The sequence below is a fragment of the Anolis carolinensis genome, unplaced genomic scaffold (assembly GCF_035594765.1).
Source record: "Anolis carolinensis isolate JA03-04 unplaced genomic scaffold, rAnoCar3.1.pri scaffold_13, whole genome shotgun sequence".
NCBI classification, from domain to species: Eukaryota; Metazoa; Chordata; class Lepidosauria; order Squamata; family Dactyloidae; genus Anolis; species Anolis carolinensis.
Window position 1 is genome coordinate 17,575,341 of NW_026943824.1, and position 23,266 is coordinate 17,598,606.

The 23,266-nt window shown below is 43.0% G+C and overlaps 1 protein-coding gene across 1 annotated transcript in view; it reads left to right on the plus strand.

Moving 5' to 3' along the window:
- Positions 1–16,766: 16,766 nt before the first annotated feature.
- LOC100562512 (glucagon receptor) overlaps positions 16,767–23,266 on the plus strand; it is a 47,857-nt gene continuing 41,357 nt past the window's right edge. Inside the window, exon 1 of the mRNA XM_008121030.3 lies at positions 16,767–16,961. The gene's annotated coding sequence lies outside the window, so the exon portion shown is untranslated. The remainder of the gene's footprint in view (positions 16,962–23,266) is intronic.

The following is a 23,266-nucleotide window of genomic DNA, read 5'->3' on the forward strand; positions in this document are numbered from 1 at the left end:
CTACTATTTCCACACAAACTACTCATTATAATTGTTTTGGTTTTCACTCCACAAATTCCCATGCTCTGCTGCCAGGTGTTTTCATGAGCCATCGAGGAGTGCTCTTTGTTATGGCTCCAATTCCAGAGCTTGCAGACTCAGCTCTGGGAATTGGTCCCATGACAACCAGGCAAATGGATACATTTCTGCCAACGATGAACAAGTTTTCTGAAGCCATCAAGGAAAGAAGTTGACACTCTGTTTCCGCAATCAACGTCTCACAGGACCCATTGTGAGGATCTTCCAATAGCAACAACAACAACAACTCTTTATTGATTAGTCAATTTTGACCATATCAAAACATATGAAACATGCAAAACATACACACTTACCCATACATACAGTAAAACCATGTAAAACCATGTATAGATATTTATTATTTATTTATTTACAGCATTTATATTCTCACCCCGAAGGGGACTCAGGGCGGATCACATTACACATATAGGCAAACATTCAATGCCTTTTAACTTAGAACAAAGACAAGACAAACATGGCTCCGAGCGGGCCTCGAACTCATGACCTCCTGGTCAGAGTGATTCATTGCAGTGATTCATTGCAGCTGCTCTCCAGCCTGCGCCACAGCCCGAGCTATGATACAAAGCATCCCAGCTGACTAGCCTACCAACCCACTCCTACGTAGTTGTCTAGTAGGCCGGGATCTTCCAATAGCCAAGCAAAGCAATCATGTGACCCACACGTTCTTGTGAAATGCCGATTATACTTGAAATTTCTCTCCGAGTGATACGACCATCGTCCTGAATCAATCTGTCCACCTTTTGCTCGTGAAACTTGGTGGTTGCTGTCACAGGACATCCAACTCTTTGTTTGTCCCGCAAGTCAGATGTTCCCACCTCAACATCTTTAAACTTACTCGCCCAACGATACACAGGACTCACATCAACGCAATCACCATAAACAGCTTGCATCCTCTGATGAATCTTCTTTGAGGTGACACATTCTGCTGTCAGGAATTCAATGACGTTGCTTAAGTCGCATTGACCAACCATCTGCACAGGGTTCCATACTTCGCACTTTAACAACACTACAAAAGGAGATTTTGCTGGTTGCAGTCATCTCTCTGGAGTCCTTGAAAGTCTTCTGCCTCTAATGCAAAGCGATGGTTTAGAAGCTGGTGCCTATAAGCTGTCTCGATCTTCTTCCTTGTGAAACCTAAGCTAGTCAAAAGTTTCTGTTGTCTCTGGGACTGGTGGTATATGAATACTGGCTGAATGCGGGTGTTAAGGATGCCTATTTTGGATATTTTGGGCCTAGGATTACCAGACAATGCCCAAGACTCTAGTCTAGAAAAAAAGAGGAGTCTAGCAGGCAAATTACTTCTAGGGAGTTTTTATGCTCCACCAAAAAACTAATACAAAGGGAGGTATCTACACTATTGGGGAAACCTATAAACAGGGGGAACTAAAGCAAAGGAGAGGAAAAGGCAGAGCCAAGACTTCACATTTTGCTCTAGTTTTTCAATGAATATCTCATCATTGAGTCTCAACCAATTCAACCTAGTTTGTGGCACAAAAATGAAGTTTCTGGAGTAGAACAACTTAACAATTTTCAAAGTGAGTACTCCACAATGAAACAGGAAATTACACTTTCCAACCAGGAAGAAAACATTTTTCAAATTTTGTTACAAAGTGTTATTGCGGTTTTACGTTATGCACGGACTCGTATGTTTTTTTGTGCATTTCTTCTCCCAGAATTCACTGGATCTTAACCATTTGCATTAATAATTCGGCTTCCATTTCCCCCCTTTTTGAACAATTGCTCCTTTGAAATATTTTCTCTTCTTTCCTGCAGCGTCGGTTTTCATTTCTAGCATTACATTAAAAGTTTTATTTTTTCAATGAAAGAAGGCAATGCGGGGAGATGGGTCGGGAAGGTAACTTGGAACGGAACGGTTTTTCGGATGAATGGAGTTTGTGAAAAAGGCACAAAGAAACGGATCAAAACCAGCCCATGAAAGACATGCCTGCATGTGATCTTCTGCATATATATATATATATACCACCGAGAGAAAGGATTTGCAAAGACTTTGTACAATAATGCGGTTGAAACGCAAAGCACTGCCAGTGGCATTGAAATGCTCACTCCTGCTTCGCAATCAAAGGTGCAAATTGCTTAATATCCTAATCTTAATATCTGATTATTCCCTGTTTTTCAACCCAATGCACAAAGAAGGTACAACAAGAGGAACAGGCATGTTGTTTCGCCCGGAGAGCATACCTGGAATAGGACACAGAATGTAAAGCAGATGACGAATTGAACAAACGAAACAAACTTTACTATGAACTTTTGCAAGTTCTCATGCCCTCCGACGCTTCGCAGATTAAAACTAAAGGACATAATTAGCCAAGCGACACCAGAGTGGGGTCAAGATTTTTTTGGAAAATTAGGATCTTCAGAAAAGCATGACCTTGTTACAGGGCCGTAGCCAGAAAAAAATTTCGGGAGGGGTTTTGAAAATTTCGGGGGCGGGGGGGTTGAGCCCCTAGCACACACCTCTCCCCGCTACAAACCTGTAAATATCTGCTTGAAATAGTGCCTGGAGGGACTCTTATTGTTTTGCGTCTCATAGACTTAGCATAGGGATTTGGTTAACCAGTTAAAATTCATGAGTAAACCAGGTTTTTTTTATAACCTGAAAAATTTCAGGGGGGGTTTGAACCCCTAAAACCGCCCCCTCGCTACAGGCTTGCCTTGTTAGAAATCATAACCTTTTGGGAAATGGAAATCTTCATAACCTTTTGGAAAATAATAATAATAATAATAATAATAATAATAATAATAATAATAATAATTGCAGCCCAGGAGCAAGCCATCAGGACAAATGCAATTAAGGCCAAGATCGAAAAATCAGCTGTTGACCCAAAATGCAGACTGTGCAAGGAAACCGACGAAACCATTGATCATCTCCTCAGCTGCTGTAAGAAAATCGCACAGACAGACTACAAACAGAGGCACAACTATGTGGCCCAAAGGATTCATTGGAACTTATGCCTCAAGTCCCACCTCCCAGCAGCAAAGAACTGGTGGGATCACAAACCTGCAAAAGTCTTGGAAAATGAGCACGCAAAGATACTGTGGGACTTCCGAATCCACACTGACAAAGTTCTGGAACACAACACACCAGACATCACAGTTGTGGAAAAGAACAAGGTTTGGATAATTGATGTTGCCATCCCAGGTGACAGTCGCACTGACGAAAAACAACAGGAAAAACTCAGCCGCTCTCAGGACCTCAAGATTGAACTTCAAAGACTCTGGCAGAAACCAGTGCAGGTGGTCCCGGTGGTGATGGGCACACTGGGTGCCGTGCCAAAAGATCTCAGCCGGAAACAATAGACATTGACAAAATTACGATCTGCCAACTGCAAAAGGCCACCCGACTGGGATCTGCGCACATCATCTGAAAATACATCACACAGTCCTAGACACTTGGGAAGTGTTCGACTTGTGATTTTGTGATATGAAATCCAGCATATCTATCTTGTTTGCTGTGTCATAATAAAATAATAATAATAACAACAACAAACAGAAAAGCAGGGGCACAAAAGACCAGTTATTGATTGACAAAATGATTCTGGAAAATTGTAAGAGCCGAAAAGCTAATCTTCACATGACGTGGATTGACTACAAAAAGGACTTTGACTCACTCCTACACAGCTGGATCATCAAGTGCCTGGACGCCATCGGAATTTGTAAAACAGTTGGCACCTTCATTGAAAACATGATGGAGCACTGGAAAACTGAACTGTTTGTTGGAAATGAAAGCTATGGACTTGTCAACAACAGAAGAGGAATTTTTCAGGGAGACTCATTGTCCCCTCTGCTTTTCATTATTGCCACGATCCCTCTATCAACAATCTTACAAAAAACAATTCTCAGCTACCAAACATCTAAGAATTCTCACAAAATTTCACATTTGATGTACATGGATGACCTGAAACTGTACGGGAAAATGGAAACTGAAATCCAGTCTCTGACCAACACTGTCCGAATTTTTAGCACTGATATCAGCATGGAGTTTGGTTTGGACAAATGTTCGACAGTGCCATTGAAGAAGGGGAAAATCATTGAAAGTGAGGGCATAAATATGCCCAATGGCCAAACAATAAAGTCTCGGCTATCAAACATCTAAGAAATCTCACAAAATTTTGCATCTGATGTACATGGATGACCTGAAGCTGTACGGGAAAACGGAAACTGAAATCCAGTCTCTGACTAACACTGTCTGAATTTTTAGCACTGATATCAGCATGGAGTTTGGTTTGGACAAATGTTTGACAGCGGCATTGAAGAAGGGAAAGGGGCCGGGCTGTGGCGCAGCTGGCTAGTAACCAGCTGCTATAAATCACTACTGACCAAGAGGTCATGAGTTCGAAGCCCAGGTCGGGTTAAGCCTCCGACCATTAAAAAAAAAAAATAGCCCCAGCTTGCTGTTGACCTAGCAGCCCCGAAAGACAGTTGCATCTGTCAAGTAGGGAAAATTTAGGTACGCTTTATGCGGGAGGCTAATTTAACTAATTTACAACATCATAAAAACTGCCAGCAAAACACAAGGAAAGGAATGAGGAAGTACAGCCACTAGTGGACGGTGAAGCAACAGCTCCCCCTGTGGCCGGCATCGTGAAGCTGGAAAGATGTTAAAAATGCCTCTGTGTCTGTCTAAAACTGAATGTTGTTTGTCTGTTGGCATTGAATGTTTGCCATATATGTGTTCATTGTAATCCGCCCTGAGTTCCCTTCGGGGTGAGAAAGAAGGGCGGAATATAAATACTGTAAATAAAATAAATAAATAAATAAAAATCATTGAAAGTGAAGGCATAACTATGCCTAATGGCCAAACAATAAAGTGTCACCAGCCTATAAATAATAAATGCAATAATAATGATAATAAGATCAGAATGAAATAATAAAGGTATTAATAATAATAATAAAAATAGAGTAAAATAAATGTAATAGTAGCAACAATAATAGAGGAAAATAATAAATGTAATAATACCAATAATAAATGTACCATATATTCTCGAGTATAAGCTGACCCAAATATAAGCCAACCAGGACCCTCGCCCGAGTATAAGCCAAGAAGGGTTTTTTCAGTCTTAAAAAGAGGGCTGAAAAACTAGGCTTATACTCGAGTATATGCAGTATTTTCTATTGCTAATTGAGCCATAATTGTATTGTCCTTTGACCAATGGAGCTCCAATAGAAAAAAAAATCCGATATACGTCTGTGGCTCTACAATCATCATCTTTCTTCTCTCATTGTCAAGTTGGATGACTAAGAACACAATGTCAACAATAGCGGTTGTGGGTCACTTCTCCCTCCTCGCTCAGAATCAATTGCCTCAAGTTGACACTCAGCTGTACACTTCCCACTCACAACTGCTCTATTAAATGCCTACGCACAATGTGTGTTGGCCTTGCCTGTTTACTTAGAAGGCACATAATAGCAACAAGCAACCACAACAAGCTTGTAGCTGAGATGAGCAATTTTATTTCGGCCTTGAACATTTAAGTCTCCAAAGTATGAACTGTACGAAATAATTCCGAGCCTGAATCATGGCTTTGCTCCAGGTTTTAATTACTTGCGTTATCGAGCATTCCAATCTAGTGTCCTTGGCAAAACTATAAGGTAAGGTGTCCTTGACTTTACCTGGGGGTTGGGGCTCATCTCCATTTCTAAGCCCAAGAGCCGGCGTTGTCCATAGACACCTCCAAGGTCATGTGGCCACTGGCATGACTGCATGGAGCGCCGTTACCTTCCCACCGGAGCAGTACCTATTGATCTACTCACACTCTGGGGGTTGGTGCTCATCTCCATTTCTAACCTGAAGAGCCGGCGTTGTCCATAGACACCTCCAAGGTCATGTGGCCACTGGCATGACTGCATGGAGCGCCGTTACCTTCCCGTCGGAGCAGTACCTATTGATCTACTCACACTCTGGGGGTTGGTGCTCATCTCCATTTCTAACCTGAAGAGCCGGCGTTGTCCGTAGACACCTCCAAGGTCATGTGGCCACTGGCATGACTGCATGGAGCGCCGTTACCTTCCCGTCGGAGCAGTACCTATTGATCTACTCACACTCTGGGGGTTGGTGCTCATCTCCATTTCTAAGCTGAAGAGCCGGCGTTGTCCGTAGACACCTCCAAGGTCATGTGGCCACTGGCATGACTGCATGGAGCGCCCTTACCTTCTCGCTGGAGCAGTACCTATTGATCTACTCACACTCTGGGGGTTGGTGCTCATCTCCATTTCTAAGCTGAAGAGCCGGCATTGTCCATAGACACCTCCAAGGTCATGTGGCCACTGGCATGACTGCATGGAGCACCGTTACCTTCCCACCGGAGCAGTACCTATTGATCTACTCACACTCTGGGGGTTGGTGCTCATCTCCATTTCTAAGCTGAAGAGCCGGCGTTGTCCATAGACACCTCCAAGGTCATGTGGCCACTGGCATGACTGCATGGAGCGCCGTTACCTTCTCGCTGGAGCAGTACCTATTGATCTACTCACACTCTGGGGGTTGGTGCTCATCTCCATTTCTAACCTGAAGAGCCGGCGTTGTCCGTAGACACCTCCAAGGTCATGTGGCCACTGGCATGACTGCATGGAGCGCCCTTACCTTCTCGCTGGAGCAGTACCTATTGATCTACTCACACTCTGGGGGTTGGTGCTCATCTCCATTTCTAAGCTGAAGAGCCGGCATTGTCCATAGACACCTCCAAGGTCATGTGGCCACTGGCATGACTGCATGGAGCACCGTTACCTTCCCACCGGAGCAGTACCTATTGATCTACTCACACTCTGGGGGTTGGTGCTCATCTCCATTTCTAAGCTGAAGAGCCGGCGTTGTCCATAGACACCTCCAAGGTCATGTGGCCACTGGCATGACTGCATGGAGCGCCGTTACCTTCTCGCTGGAGCAGTACCTATTGATCTACTCACACTCTGGGGGTTGGTGCTCATCTCCATTTCTAAGCCCAAGAGCCGGCGTTGTCCATAGACACCTCCAAGGTCACGTGGCCACTGGCATGACTGCATGGAGCGCCCTTACCTTCCCGCCGGAGCAGTACCTATTGATCTACTCGCATTGGCATGTTTTCGAACTGCTAGGTTGGCAGAAGCTGGAGCTAACAGTGGGCGCTCACTCTGCTCCCTGGATTCGAACCTGCGACTTTTCGGTCTGCAAGTTCAGCAACTCAGCTCTTTAACACACTGCGCCACCGGGGGCTCAAGCAGAGCTATAAGTATTTTTATAACTATAAAAATACCAAGCTCTTATTCATACTGATCACAAAGCAGTTCATACACTGCATATGCTGATTTTTAAGCCTAGTTTTTCAGCCCTTTTTTAGGACTAAAAAAAAACCTCCTTGGCTTATACTCAGGTGAGGATCCTGGTGGGCTTATATTCAGGTTGGCTTATACTCAAGTATATATGGTATATTTATTATTTTTCTATTATTATTGGTATTGTTACATTTATTATTTTACTGTATTAATTATTATTATTACATTTATTATTTTACTCTATTATTGTTGTTACTTTTACATTTATTTTACTCTATTTTTATTATAGTAGAGTCTCACTTATCCAACATTCGCTTATCCAACGTTCTGGATTATCCAATGCATTTTTGTAATCAATGTTTTCAATGCATTGTGATATTTTGGTGCTAAATTCGTAAATACAGTAATTACTACATAACATTACTGCGTATTGAACTACTTTTTCTGTCAAACTTGTATAACATGATGTTTTGGTGCTTAATTTGTAAAATCGTAACCTAATTTGATGTTTCATAGGCTTTTCCTTAATCCCTCCTTATTATCCAACATATTCGCTTATCCAACGTTCTGCCGGCCCGTTTATGTTGGATAAGTGAGACTCTACTGTATATGGCAAATATTCAATGGCATCAGACAAACAACATACAGTATAGACACACACAGAGGCAATTTAACATTTTCAGCTTCATGACAGTATGCTCGATTCCGGCCACAGGGGGAGCTGTTGCTTCACCGTCCACTAGTGACACCGAGTACTGTACTTCCTCATTCCTTTCCACGTGCTGCTGGCAGTTTTATGGTGTTGTAAATTAGTTAAATTAGCCTCCTGCATAAAGCGGTACCTAAATTTCCTAGTTGACAGATGCAACTGTCTTTCAGGCTGCTTAGGTCAACAGCAGCTGGGCTATTTAATGGTCGGGAGCTTAACCCGACCTGGGCTTCAAACTCATGACCTCTCAGTCAGTAGTGATTTATTGCAGCTAGCTACTAGGCATGTCCGATCGATGGAAAAAATGTTTCAATTCTCGTTTCTAAAGTAGGGGGTGCCGGCGCTTCGATATAGAAAGTATTTCCGAATTTTTCACCCAAAAATTTCGGATATTTCCGAAAATTCGTAATGATTCTAAATGTTTCTAAAATGGCGGACGCGCATGCGCAGTTGCCAAAAAAAAAAAAAGGAAACTGGGGGGGGGACTTTTACAGGGCTCTCCCGCCCTCATTTCTTGAGCTATCCTCATCAAATTTGGTACAGTGGGAGATCACATTCAACAGTCTTTGCTCAACAAATTGCAGAACATTTCCTGTCTTTTATGATATTTTGGGGAAAAATTTTAACGAAACATTAAGACACGTTTAGAGAATGGGCCAACGATGGTTCAAATTACATTGCTGGTTGCGCCCAGGGACAATGTCTCGGAACTCAATTCAAAAAGCGAGAACAATCCGAAATAATTCCGATATAAGAATCAAAACGATTTTTTGGACAACCCTACTAGCTACTAACCAGCTGCGCCACAACCCGGCCCATTGTAGTTTTCTTTTGTTTTCTTTTTCCATGGTAAATTGGCTGTTTGCGTGGATGTTGCTGATGCGGTCCCAGAACTTGTTTACTTCTTCTTCTCCAAAAGCTCACAGTGATTTCAGCCACGAAAGCCTTTGACTACACATTCCTAATATGTTGGCATATCACAAGGTTTGTCTCTGCTCTTTAGTTTTTACATAAAGAATGACAAACTATTTGCAACAGCCGCTCATGGAAGAAGTGTTCCCAAGGGATCTCGCCAAAGACACTCTTGTGCCGTTTACCTGTGTGCATTTTGTGGTCTTTTCTTGCGGCACAATGCAACTCCGCAGGGAGCAACACTCGGGAAGAGGTGAGCCTTCCAGGGCCATTAAGGGAATTGTTGTCGTCATGTGCCTTCCGGCCGTTTCCAAAATCTTTGCAAATAACAGAGAGAGCAGAGTCTTCTGAAGTAACCAAGTGGATCGTTTTAGCCTCATAGCGCATCTCAAATCTCCACCAGGAATCCTGGTTTCGGCTGCTGTTCTGTATTGACAGCTGCAGAAAAGCCATCAACTAACATCTATATCTATACAAATGTAATGAGCGTAATTAGGACCGAGTTAACAACAAAACCACTGGGCCAAATCACACCAAATTTGGCCACGAAACTAATCACTTTCCAAGGAGTGATCATCATTAAAAAAAACAGAAAGAAAACAGAGACATGCATAAGAAATATCTCCTTCATACCTAGGGGACTCCATTGTTGGCCAACTTGAATACCATTGAATAGCCTTGCAGCTTCAAAGCCTGGCTGCCTCATACCTAGGGGACTCCATTGTTGGCCAACTTGAATACCATTGAATAGCCTTGCAGCTTCAAAGCCTGGCTGCTTCATAGCTAGGGGACTCCATTGTTGGCCAACTTGAATACCATTGAATAGCCTCGCAGCTTCAAAGCCTGGCTGCCTCATACCTAGGGGACTCCATTGTTGGCCAACTTGAATACCATTGAATAGCCTTGCAAGCCTCAAAGCCTGGCTGCTTCATACCTAGGGGACTCCATTGTTATCCAACTTGAATACCATTGAATAGCCTTGCAGCTTCAAAGCCTGGCTGCTTCATACCTAGGGGACTCCATTGTTATCCAACTTGAATACCACTGAATAGCCTTGCAGCTTCAAAGCCTGGCTGCTTCATACCTAGGGGACTCCATTGTTATCCAACTTGAATACCACTGAATAGCCTTGCAGCTTCAAAGCCTGGCTGCTTCATACCTAGGGGACTCCATTGTTATCCAACTTGAATACCACTGAATAGCCTTGCAGCTTCAAAGCCTGGCTGCTTCATACCTAGGGGACTCCATTGTTATCCAACTTGAATACCACTGAATAGCCTTGCAGCTTCAAAGCCTGGCTGCTTCATACCTAGGGGACTCCATTGTTATCCAACTTGAATACCATTGAATAGCCTTGCAGCTTCAAAGCCTGGCTGCCTCATACCTAGGGGACTCCATTGTTATCCAACTTGAATACCATTGAATAGCCTTGCAGCTTCAAAGCCTGGCTGCCTCATACCTAGGGGACTCCATTGTTGGCCAACTTGAATACCATTGAATAGCCTTGCAGCTTCAAAGCCTGGCTGCCTCATACCTAGGGGACTCCATTGTTGGCCAACTTGAATACCATTGAATAGCCTTGCAGCTTCAAAGCCTGGCTGCCTCATACCTAGGGGACTCCATTGTTGGCCAACTTGAATACCGTTGAACAGCCTTGCAGCTTCAAAGCCTGGCTGCTTCATACCTAGGGGACTCCATTGTTGGCTGACTTGAATACCATTGAATAGCCTCGCAGCTTCAAAGCCTGGCTGCTTCATACCTAGGGGACTCCATTGTTACCCAACTTGAATACCATTGAATAGCCTTGCAGCTTCAAAGCCTGGCTGCTTCAGACCTAGGGGACTCCATTGTTATCCAACTTGAATACCATTGAATAGCCTTGCAGCATCAAAGCCTGGCTGCCTCATACCTAGGGGACTCCATTGTGGGCTAACTTGAATACCGTTAAACAGCCTTGCAGCTTCAAAGCCTGGCTGCCTCATACCTAGGGGACTCCATTGTGGGCTAACTTGAATACCGTTAAACAGCCTTGCAGCTTCAAAGCCTGGCTGCTTCATAGCTAGGGGACTCCATTGTTGGCCAACTTGAATACCATTGAATAGCCTCGCAGCTTCAAAGCCTGGCTGCTTCATACCTAGGGGACTCCATTGTTGGCTGACTTGAATACCATTGAATAGCCTCGCAGCTTCAAAGCCTGGCTGCTTCATACCTAGGGGACTCCATTGTTGGCTGACTTGAATACCATTGAATAGCCTCGCAGCTTCAAAGCCTGGCTGCTTCATACCTTGGGGACTCCATTGTTACCCAACTTGAATACCATTGAATAGCCTTGCAGCATCAAAGCCTGTCTGCTTCATACCTAGGGGACTCCATTGTTGGCCAACCTGAATACCACTGAATAGCCTTGCAGCTTCAAGGCCTGGCTGCTTTATACCTAGGGGACTCCATTGTTGGCCGACTTGAATACCATTGAATGCCCTTGCAGCTTCAAAACCTGGCTGCTTTATACGTACGTAGGGGCGGGGTAGAAATGTTGTAAATAAATAAATAAATAAAATCACATACAAATATAATGATAAAATCTAGGGTTGGCTCCAAAATATATTGGGCCAAAAGTGCAATTAAATCAGTATCAACAGGGGGGTGGGGGGGGGGGTGATTAGCTTCTGCTAACCTAGCAGTTCGAAAACATGCGAATGTGAGTAGATCAATAGGTACTGCTCCGGCGGAAAGGTAACAGCGCTCCATGCAGTGATGATGGCCACATGGCCTTGGAGGTGTCTCTGGACAACGCTGGATCTTGGGCTTAGAAATGGAGATGAGCACCCACCCCCAGAGTGTGAGTAGATCAATAGGTACTACTCCAGCGGGAAGGCAACAGTGCTCCATGCAGTCATGACAATGGCCACATGCCCTTGGAGGTGTCTATGGACAACGCCGGCTCTTGGACTTAGAAATGGAGATGAGCACCAACCTCCAGAGTCGGACACAACTGGACTTAATGTTGGACACAATCTTTACCTTTACCTATACAAGTTTATTTTATTTTATTTATTTATTTACAGTATTTATATTCCGCCGTTCTTTCTCACCCCGAAGGGGACTCAGGGCGGATTACAATGAACACATATATGGCAAACATTCAATGCCAACAGACGAACAACATTCAGTTTTAGACAGACACAGAGGCATTTTAACATTTTTCCAGCTTCACGATTCCGGCCACAGGGGGAGCTGTTGCTTCACCGTCCACTGGTGGCTGTTCTTCCTCATTCTTTTCCTCGTGAGCAGTTTTTTTTAATGGTGTTGTAGATTAGTTAAATTGGCCTCCCGCATAAAGCATACCTAAATTTTCCCTACTTGACAGATGCAACTGTCTTTCGGGGCTGCATACGTCAATAGCAAGCTGGGGCTATTTTTTTTTATATATATATATATATATTTTAATGGTCGGAGGCTTAACCCGACCCGGGTTTCGAACTCATGACCTCTCGGTCAGTAGTGATTTATAGCAGCTGGTTACTAGCCAGCTGCGCCACAGCCCGGCCCCTGTGATAAGTTACAGCTAAACAGTACATATCTTCAACCTCTGATTCTCCAGAGCAGAGGTCCCCAAACTAAGGCCCGGGGGCCGGATGCGGCCCTCCGAGGTCATTTACCTGGCCCCCGCCCTCAGTTTTATAATATAATATATTGTATATACATATAATATTGATAATAATATTATAATGTAATACAATATAACACTAATAATAATACCATATAATAATATTAATTATATATTCTATATTACACATAATATTACTAATAATGTTACAGTATTGTGGTATAGTTCAATATAGTAATATATAATGCTAATATTGTGCTATATTAATAATATATTGTATGTACATATAATTTGTAAGCCACTCTGAGTCCCCTTTGGGGTGAGAAGGGTGTGATACAAATGTAGTAAATAAATGCAGTAAATAATAAATACATAAATAAATAAATTTTAGACTTAGGCTCACCCAAAGTCTGAAATGACTTGAAGGCACACAACAACAACAACAACAACAACAACAACCCTAATTAACTTGACTATCTCATTGGCCAGAAGCAGGAGCACACTTCCCATTGAAATCCTGATCAATGTATGTTGGTTAAAATTGTTTTTATTTTTAAATATTGTATTGTTCTTTCATTGTTCTTGTTCTTGTTGTTCTTGTCGTTGTTTTTGCACTACAAACAAGACATGTGCAGTGTGCATCTGAATTTGTTTGTATTTCTTTTTCAAATGATAATCCGGCCCCTCAACAGTCTGAAGGATTGTGGACCGGCCCTCGGCTTAAAAAGTTTGAGGACCCCTGCTCCAGAGATACAAAATAGTTCATTGCCTGGAACTTGATTAAACTTTCCATGTTTGACCATAGAAAGTGCATTGGGAGCAGCCTGTGCCTGGAAATGGGATGATCCTATGAGTCAGAGTGTGTGCATTACGGTGCTGCCACTTCCATAAAAAAGGCCACCTTGAAATGTCAGTTCCTCGTGGGACAGAGGTGTATTTGGATGTCTTTATCCCGGCATAATGATTGCGTAGCCTTTGGTCTTCTTTGGACCCCGTTCCACGTCTCAGCGGGACGAAAGTGCGGATCCCGATTGTCCGCTATTGTTGTCTTCTTTCCGCTGGCATTTGGTTCCGTTTAACACGAAAGGTCAGACGATCCAATCTGTCACCTGCGCAGCTGCGACCTGCTGAGGCATTTTGATAGATTAACATCCGTGGCTTATTAGGCGATGCTTGAACTGGAACATTTAATCATCGAAACTGATGCTGCCTTTCTCTCTTGCGTGTCCATTCCTGGATTGATGAGCTAGGGTGCCATCCGGAGCCACTGGTGTTCCAAGGCTCGGCACATCTTCCGTAAAGGCACGTTGCTTCCTTTTCAGCTCCAAAATATCTATATATATAAAAGAGTGATGGCATCATGGCAACCCACAAAACAACAAAACTACAGGCCCCCCAACCTCGAAATTTGACAACACAATCCATCATCCACGCCTCTAGGTTGATACAACAAAAAGAAAAGAAAAATAAAGTCCTAATTAGAGGGAGAGGAATAATTGCTTTTATCCAGTTGCTGCCAGTTAGAAGGCTAAGCTCCTCCAACTTGGTCTCCTAGCAACCCAATAAAAATAATAAAAAACACTAAAAAATTAATACAATAAAATACTATAATAACAGAAAATAACTAAAAATAATACAAGAAAATAATAAAATACAATAAATAAAAAGATAACTTACAATAAAATTAATTAAAAAAAATGCAAATAAAGTCAAATAAAAATTACACAACAATTTTTAACCAATACCACCACCACTTTGCCACAGCATCGCGTGGCCGGGCACAGCTAGTACCATATATATTCGAAGATAAGCTGAGTTTTTCAGTCCTTTTAATGAGCTGAAAAAGTCTCCCGCGGCTTAAAATCGGGTCAAGGTCAAGCTGGAGTCTGGAGCCCGTTGCTTGCAATATATGGCGTATTTATCTCTCCTCTTACCCTCCCTGATCAGTGTTTACTTTTCCAAAGCCTCCCTCGCTCTTAACCAAGGAAATGTTTTGAAAAGGGAAAGAAGCCCTTGCAAGTCAGGAGGAAGAATAGATATATACCCATTAATCTTATAAAAGCATTTTCCCATGAAATATTTATTAATCTCTGCTAGAGATAGATAGGCATTTCCCTCTGCAATTAACATCTAATTTGATGTTTAATAGGCTTTTCCTGAATCCTTCCTTATTATCCAAGATATTCGCTTATCCAAGCTTCTGCCGGTCCGTTTATGTTGGATAAGTGAGACTCTACTGTATATTGAAAACATTGAGTACAGAAATGGCTTGGATTATCCAGAGGCTTGGATAAGTGAGACTCAACTGTACATTGAAAACATTGAGTACAGAAATGGCTTGGATTATACAGAGGCTTGGATAAGCGAGGCTTCGATAAGTGAGACTCTACTGTACATGGAAACCAGATTATTAAATACAGTAGATTCTGACTTATCCAAGCCATGAAAGCCTTCAACAACTCATTGACTACAAAAATGGCTTGGATTATCCAGAGGCTTGGATGAGCGAGGCTTGGATAAGTGAGACTCTACAGCAGGGGTCCCCAAACTAAGGCCCGGGGGCCGGATGCGGCCCTCCAAGGTCATTTAACTGGCCCCCGCCCTCAGTTTTATAATATAATATTTTTATATCAGTTTTAATAATATAATATATTGTATATACATATAATATTGATAATAATATTATGTTATACAATATCACTAATAATAATACCATATAATAATATTAATTATATGTTATATATTACGTATTATATAATAGTATAGTTCAATATAGTAATATATAATGCTAATATTGTGTTATGCTAATAATATAATATATTGTATGTACATACAGCTGCTCTGAGTCCCCTTCAGGGTGGGAAGGGTGGGATACAAATGTAGTAAATAAATGTAGTAAATAAATAAATAAATAATTTTAGACTTAGGCTCGCCCACTTGACTTGAAGGCACACAACAACAACAACAATCCTAATTAACTTGACTATCTCATTGGCCTGATAGGTTTATGTTGGTTAAAATTGTTTTCATTTTAAAATATTTTATTGTTCTTTCATTGTTGTTGTTGCTTTGCACTACAAATAAGACATATGCAGTGTGCATAGGGATTTGTTCGTATTTCTTTTTCAAATGATGATTCGGCCCCTCCACAGTCTGAAGGATTGTGGACCGGTCCTCTGCTTCAAAAGTTTGCGGACCCCTGATCCAGAGGCTTGGATAAGTGAGGCTTGGATAAGTGAGACTCTATTGTATATACACCGCCACTACCAACAAAACTACCAACAAAACCTTCCACTACCAACAAAACCTTTGGTTCGCTACCACCAAAACTACCAACAAAACCTTCCACTACCAACAAAACCTTTGGTTCCCTACCAACAAAACCTTCCACTACCAACAAAACTTTTGGTTCACTACCAACAAAACTACCAACAAAACCTTCCACTACCAACAAAACCTTTGGTTCCCTACCAACAAAACTACCAACAAAACCTTCCACTACCAACAAAACCTTTGGTTCACTACCAACAAAACTACCAACAAAACCTTCCACTACCAACAAAACCTTTGGTTCGCTACCAACAAAACTACCAACAAAACCTTTGGTTCACTACCAACAAAACTACCAACAAAACCTTCCACTACCAACAAAACCTTTGGTTCACTACCAACAAAACTACCAACAAAACCTTCCACTACCAACAAAACCTTTGGTTCGCTACCAACAAAACTACCAACAAAACCTTTGGTTCACTACCAACAAAACTACCAACAAAACCTTCCACTACCAACAAAACCTTTGGTTCACTACCAACAAAACTACCAACAAAACCTTCCACTACCAACAAAACCTTTGGTTCGCTACCAACAAAACTACCAACAAAACCTTTGGTTCACTACCAACAAAACTACCAACAAAACCTTCCACTACCAACAAAACCTTTAAAGATGCCATTAGCCACAAGGCGTAGGCGAAATGTCAGGAGAGCGTGCTGCTGGGGCATGGGAAAACTCTCAGCCACCCAGTCTTCCTGATGTTGCTGATGTGGAAAATGGGGAGCTGTCCCTCCCTGCCTTCTCTCTCTCTCTCTCTCTCTCTCTCTCTCTCTTTCCATTCATAAATCCGCCCTTGGTTTCTTTCCTCCTCCTGCCAGGAGCTTTGGTTGGCTGCCTGGCAAGCTGGGAGGAGGAGGAGGAGGAGGAGGAGGAAGTCTCCGCGGAGGAGGAGGTGAGGCTCCTCGGCTCCTGCCTTTTCTCTCTCATCCCAAGAGCCGCATCCAGTCGGGCGTCGCAGCCGAGCCGCCTCCTGCTTCTTCTCCCTGGGCGCGACTTTCCCATTCTCGTCCGGAGAGAGACCACCACTTGGAGGGCGAGCTGGACAGGCAGGTAAGCCCCCTCCCCAGAGCCTTTCCCAGACCCCCGAGACCCCCAAGCTGGCCCCGAGGCTTTCTAGTTCCCCCCAGCAGCACTCTCCCCAGCCTTGCTTAGAATCATAGAATCACAGAATCGTATTGTTGGAAGAGACCTCATGTGCCATCCAGTTCAACCCCATTCTGCCGAGAAGCAGGAAAATCTCATTCAAAGCACCCCCGACAGATAACCATCCAGCCTCTGCTTCAAAGCCTCCAGCACACTCCGAGGCAGAGAGTTCCACTATTCTCACAGTGAGGAAATTCTTCCTGATGTTCAGGTGGAATCTCCTTTCTTATAAAGCCATTGTTCCTAGTCTAAAAAACAAGCTTGCTCCCTCCTCCCTAGGACTTCCCTTCACGTATTTGTACATGGCTCTCATGTCTCCTCTCAGCCTTCTCTTCTGCAGGCTAAACATGCCCAGTTCTTTAAGCCGCTCCTCATAGGGTTTGTTCCCCAGACCCTAGTTGCCCTCCACTGGACGCTTTCCAGTTTGTCAACATCTCCCTTCAATTGCGGTGCCCAGAATTGGACACAGTGTGATTCCAGGTGTGGAAGTCATGGAGCATGACTTCCCTGGAGCCTCCGGTGGCGCAGCGTGTTAAAGTGCTGAGCTGCCGAACTTGGAGACTGAAAGGTCCCAGGTTCAAACTTGGGGAGCGGAGTGAGCGCCCGCTGTTAGCTCCAGCTTCTGCCAACCTAGCAGTTCGAAAACATGCCAATGTGAGTAGATCAATAGGTAAGGTAACAGCACTCCATGCAGTCATGCCAGTGGCCACATGACCTTGGAGGTGTCTACGGACAACACCGGCTCTTTGGCTTAGAAATGGAGATGAGCACCAACCCCCAGAGTGTGAGTAGATCAATAGGTACTGCTCTAGTGGGAAGGTAGAGGCTCTCCATGCAGTCATGCCAGTGGCCACATGACCTAGGAGGTGTCTACGGACAATGCCGGCTCTTCAGGTTAGAAATGGAGATGAGCACCAACCCCAAGAGTGTGAGTAGATCAATAGGTACCGCTCCGGCAGGAAGGTAACGGCGCTCCATGCAGTCATGCCAGTGGCCACATGACCTTGGAGGTGTCTACGGACAACGCCGGCTCTTTGGCTTAGAAATGGAGATGAGCACCAACCCCCAGAGTGTGAGTAGATCAATAGGTACTGCTCTAGTGGGAAGGTAGAGGCTCTCCATGCAGTCATGCCAGTGGCCACATGACCTAGGAGGTGTCTACGGACAATGCCGGCTCTTCAGGTTAGAAATGGAGATGAGCACCAACCCCAAGAGTGTGAGTAGATCAATAGGTACCGCTCCGGCAGGAAGGTAACGGCGCTCCATGCAGTCATGCCAGTGGCCACATGACCTTGGAGGTGTCTACGGACAACGCCGGCTCTTCAGCTTAGAAATGGAGATGAGCACCAACCCCAAGAGTGTGAGTAGATTAATAGGTACTACTCCAGCGGGAAGGTAACAGCACTCCATGCAGTCATGCCTATGGCCACATGACCTTGGAGGTGTCTACGGACAACGCCGGCTCTTCAGATTAGAAATGGAGATGAGCATCAACTCCCAGAGTGTGAGTAGATCAATAGGTACTGCTCTAGTGGGAAGGTAGAGGCTCTCCATGCAGTCATGCCAGTGGCCACATGACCTTGGAGGTGTCTACGGACAATGCCGGCTCTTCAGGTTAGAAATGGAGATGAGCACCAACCCCAAGAGTGTGAGTAGATCAATAGGTACTACTCCAGCGGGAAGGTAACAGCACTCGTGATATTTTGGTGCTAAATTCGTAAATACAGTAATTAATTACTACATAGCATTACTGCGTATTGAACGACAGTAGAGTCTCACTTATCCAACATTCGCTTATCCAACGTTCTGGATTATCCAACACATTTTTGTAGTCAATGTTTTCAATATACAGTAGAGTCTCACTTATCCAAGCTAAACGGGCCAGCAGAAGCTTGGATAAGCGAATATCTTGGATAATAAGGAGGGATTAAGGAAAAGCCTATTCAACATCAAATTAGGTTTGATTTTACAAATTAAGCACCAAAACATCATGTTATACAACAAATTTGACAGAAAAAGTCGTTCAATACGCAGTAATGTTATGTTGTAATTACTGTATTTACGAATTTAGCACCAAAATATCACGATATATTGAAAACATTGACTACAAAAATGCGTTGGATAATCCAGAACGTTGGATAAGCGAGTGTTGGATAAGTGAGACTCTACTGTATGTGTGTATAGAATATTATTATTATATTTATTTATACCTTGCTGAGCTGCTGAACCTGCAGACCAAAAGGTCACAGGTTCGAATCCAGGGAGCGGAATAAGCACCTGCTGTTAGCTCCAGCTTCTGCCAACCTAGCAGTTCGAAAACATGCCAATGTGAGTAGATGAATAGGTACTTCTCCGGCACTCCATGCAGTCATGCCAGTGGCCACATGACCTTGGAGGTGTCTACGGACAACGCCGGCTCTTGGGCTTAGAAATGGAGATGAGCACCAACCCCCAGAGTCGGACACGACTGGACTTAACGTCAGAGGAAAACCTTTACCTTTACCTTAATATTATTATTATGTTTATTTATACCTTGCTGAGCTGCTGAACTTGCAGACCGAAAGGTCGCAGGTTCGAATCCAGGGAGCGGCCTGAGCTCCCACTGTTAGCTCCAGCTTCTGCCAACCTAGCAGTTCGAAAACATGCCAATGTGAGTAGATCGATAGGTACGGCTCCAGCGGGAAGGTAACGGTACTCCATGCAGTCATGCCAGTGGCCACATGACCTTGGAGGTGTCTACGGACAACACCGGCTCTTGGGCTTAGAAATTGAGATGAGCACCAACCCCCAGAGTCGGTCACAACGGAACTTAATGTTTACTTTATCTCAATTTAAAATATGCAACTATTCTTATAATATTTTTTCATTATTGGGTGTCTGTGAGTTTTCGGGGCTGTCTGGCCATGTTCCAGAAGCATTTTCTCCTGACGTTTCGCCCACATCTATGGCAGGCATCCTCAGAGGTTGCGAGGATTATTATTATTGGGTTGCTGTGAGTTTTCCGGGCTGTCTGGCCATGTTCCAGAAGCATTCTCTCCTGACGTTTCGCCCACATCTATGGCAGGCATCCTCAGAGGTTGTGAGGATTATTATTATTATTGGGTTGCTGTGAGTTTTCAGGGCTGTGTGGCCATGTTCCAGAAGCATTCTCTCCTGACGTTTCGCCCACATCTATGGCAGGCATCCTCAGAGGTTGTGAGGATTATTATTATTATTGGGTTGCTGTGAGTTTTCAGGGCTGTGTGGCCATGTTCCAGAAGCATTCTCTCCTGACGTTTCGCCCACATCTATGGCAGGCATCCTCAGAGGTTGTGAGGATTATTATTATTATTGGGTTGCTGTGAGTTTTCCGGGCTGTCTGGCCATGTTCCAGAAGCATTCTCTCCTGACGTTTCGCCCACATCTATGGCAGGCATCCTCAGAGGTTGTGAGGATTATTATTATTATTGGGTTGCTGTGAGTTTTCCGGGCTGTCTGGCCATGTTCCAGAAGCATTCTCTCCTGACGTTTCGCCCACATCTATGGCAGGCATCCTCAGAGGTTGCGAGGATTATTATTATTATTGGGTTGCTGTGAGTTTTCCGGGCTGTCTGGCCATGTTCCAGAAGCATTCTCTCCTGACGTTTCGCCCACATCTATGGCAGGCATCCTCAGAGGTTGTGAGGATTATTATTATTATTGGGTTGCTGTGAGTTTTCCGGGCTGTCTGGCCATGTTCCAGAAGCATTCTCTCCTGACGTTTCGCCCACATCTATGGCAGGCATCCTCAGAGGTTGCGAGGATTATTATTATTATTGGGTTGCTGTGAGTTTTCCGGGCTGTATGGCCATCAAATCGAATCAAAAATCTTTATTACGGTCATAGAGCAGCATAAGTGGGGTACAGTCGCATAAGATCTAAGAGACTAAATAAAACAAAGGTATGTTGAAGGGTAAAATACAAAACTCTTTAGAGAAGGGATTGGACAAAAAAGGGATGGAAAGGGCAGAAGTCTGGGGTGAAAATAACTGATTTACATTTCAGTTAATTTTATTTTATGCCTTTTAATTTTATTTGTGTGTTTTTGTATTTAATACCATTGTATGCTTGTTTTATATCTGTGAGCCGCCCCAAGTCCCTCTGGGGAGATGGTGGCGGGGTATAAAAATAAAATTATTATTATTATTATTATTATTATTATTATTATTATTATTATTATTATTATTATTATTATGTGATAGTTGGATTGTTAACTGTTAGATCCATAACTGGGATCCAACTGGGTTATAACTGGGTTGGCATCTGAGAGCATCAGGTTGGTGTAAAATTGTCCGGTACGGCCTGGGTAATGATAGAGCAAAGGCAGGATGAGTCTGGATCGAATGTCCCTGGATTAGCATTGAATAGCTTTGCAGATTCAAAGCCTGGCTGCTTCCTGCAGAGAAGCCATAGAAATCCACACACATGTGGACAATTTCAACAGAAAGGAGTTTCAAGTTTAGTTTATTCGATGCTTGGACCATAGGTCTTTCACAAGCAAGGCAAACAAACAAATACAAGAAAACCAGATTATTAAATCTATATATATAAAAGGGTAATGAAATTTCGGCCTGGACAAAACAACAAAACTACACATCCAAGAAACACTAAACTTGGCAGCACAACCCCTCATCCATGCCTCTACGTTCATACAACAAAAATAAAAATAAAATAAAGTCCTAATTAGAAGGAGAGGAATAATTGTTTTTATCCAATTGCTGCCAGTTAGAAGGCTAAGCTCTGCCCACTTGGTCTCCTAGCAACCCACTCAGCCCAGGGGACAGGCAGAGTTAGGCCTCACTTAGGCCTCTTCCACACTGCCTATAAAACACAGATTATCAGATTTTAACTGGATTATATGGCAGTGTAGACTCAAGGCCCTTCCACACAGCTATATAACCCATTTAGAATCTTATATTATCTGCTTTGAACTGGATTATTGTGACTCCACACTGTCATATAATCCACTTCAGTGTGCATTTTATCCAGCTGTGAAGAAGGGGCCTCATATAATCCAGTTCTAAGCAGATAATAAAGGATTATAAATATACAGTACAGTCTCACTTATCCAACATAAACACCCCGGCAGAACGTTGGATAAGTGAATATGTTGGATAATAAGAAGGGATTCAGGAAAAGCCGATTAAACATCAAATTAGGTAATAATTATACAAATTAAGCACCAAAGCATCATGTTATACAACAAATTTGACAGAAAACGTAGTCCCATGCAGTAATGTAGTAATTACTGTATTTACAAATGTACCACCAAAATATCACAATGAATTTAAAACACTGACTACAAAAACATTTACTACTAAAAGGCAGACTGCATTGGATAATCCAGAACACTGGATAAGCGAATGTTGGGTAAGTGAGATTCTACTGTAATATATACCACCATACTTAGCCACAGCAACGCGTGGCCGGGCACAGCTAGTCTATCTATATATATAAAAGAGTGATGGCATCACGGCGACCCACAAAACAACAAAACTACAGGCCCTCCAACCTCGAAATTTGACAACACAACCCATCATCCACACCTCTAGGTTGATACAACAAAAAGAAAAGAAAAATAAAGTCCTAATTAGAGAGAGAGGAATAATTGCTTTTATCCAATTGCTGCCAGTTAGAAGGCTAAGCTCCTCCAACTTGGTCTCCTAGCAACCCAATAAAAATAATAAAAACACTAAAAATTAATACAATAAAATACTATAATAACAGAAAATAACTAAAAAATAATACAAGAAAATAATAAAATATAATAAATAAAAATATAACTTATAATAAAATTAATAAAAAAATGCAAATAAAGTCAAATAAAAATTACACAACAATTTTCAACCAATACCACCACCACTTTGCCACAGCAACGCGTGGCCGGGCACAGCTTGTATATATATAAAAGGGTAATGAAATTTCGGCCTAGGACAAAACAACAAAACTACACATCTCAGAAACACTAAACTTGGCAGCACAACCCCTCATCCGTGCCTCTACGTTCATACAATAAACAGCTCCAGCTACTCCAGAAAACGGCCAGGCTTTGAGGCTGCAAGGCTATTCACTGCTATTCCACCTGGCCAACAAAGGATTCCCATAAGCCACAGCAACGCGTGGCCGGGCAAAGCTAGTACAATATAAAATACACAAGTGAGAATGGGGCGGTGGCGAGATTGGGGGAAAATGGT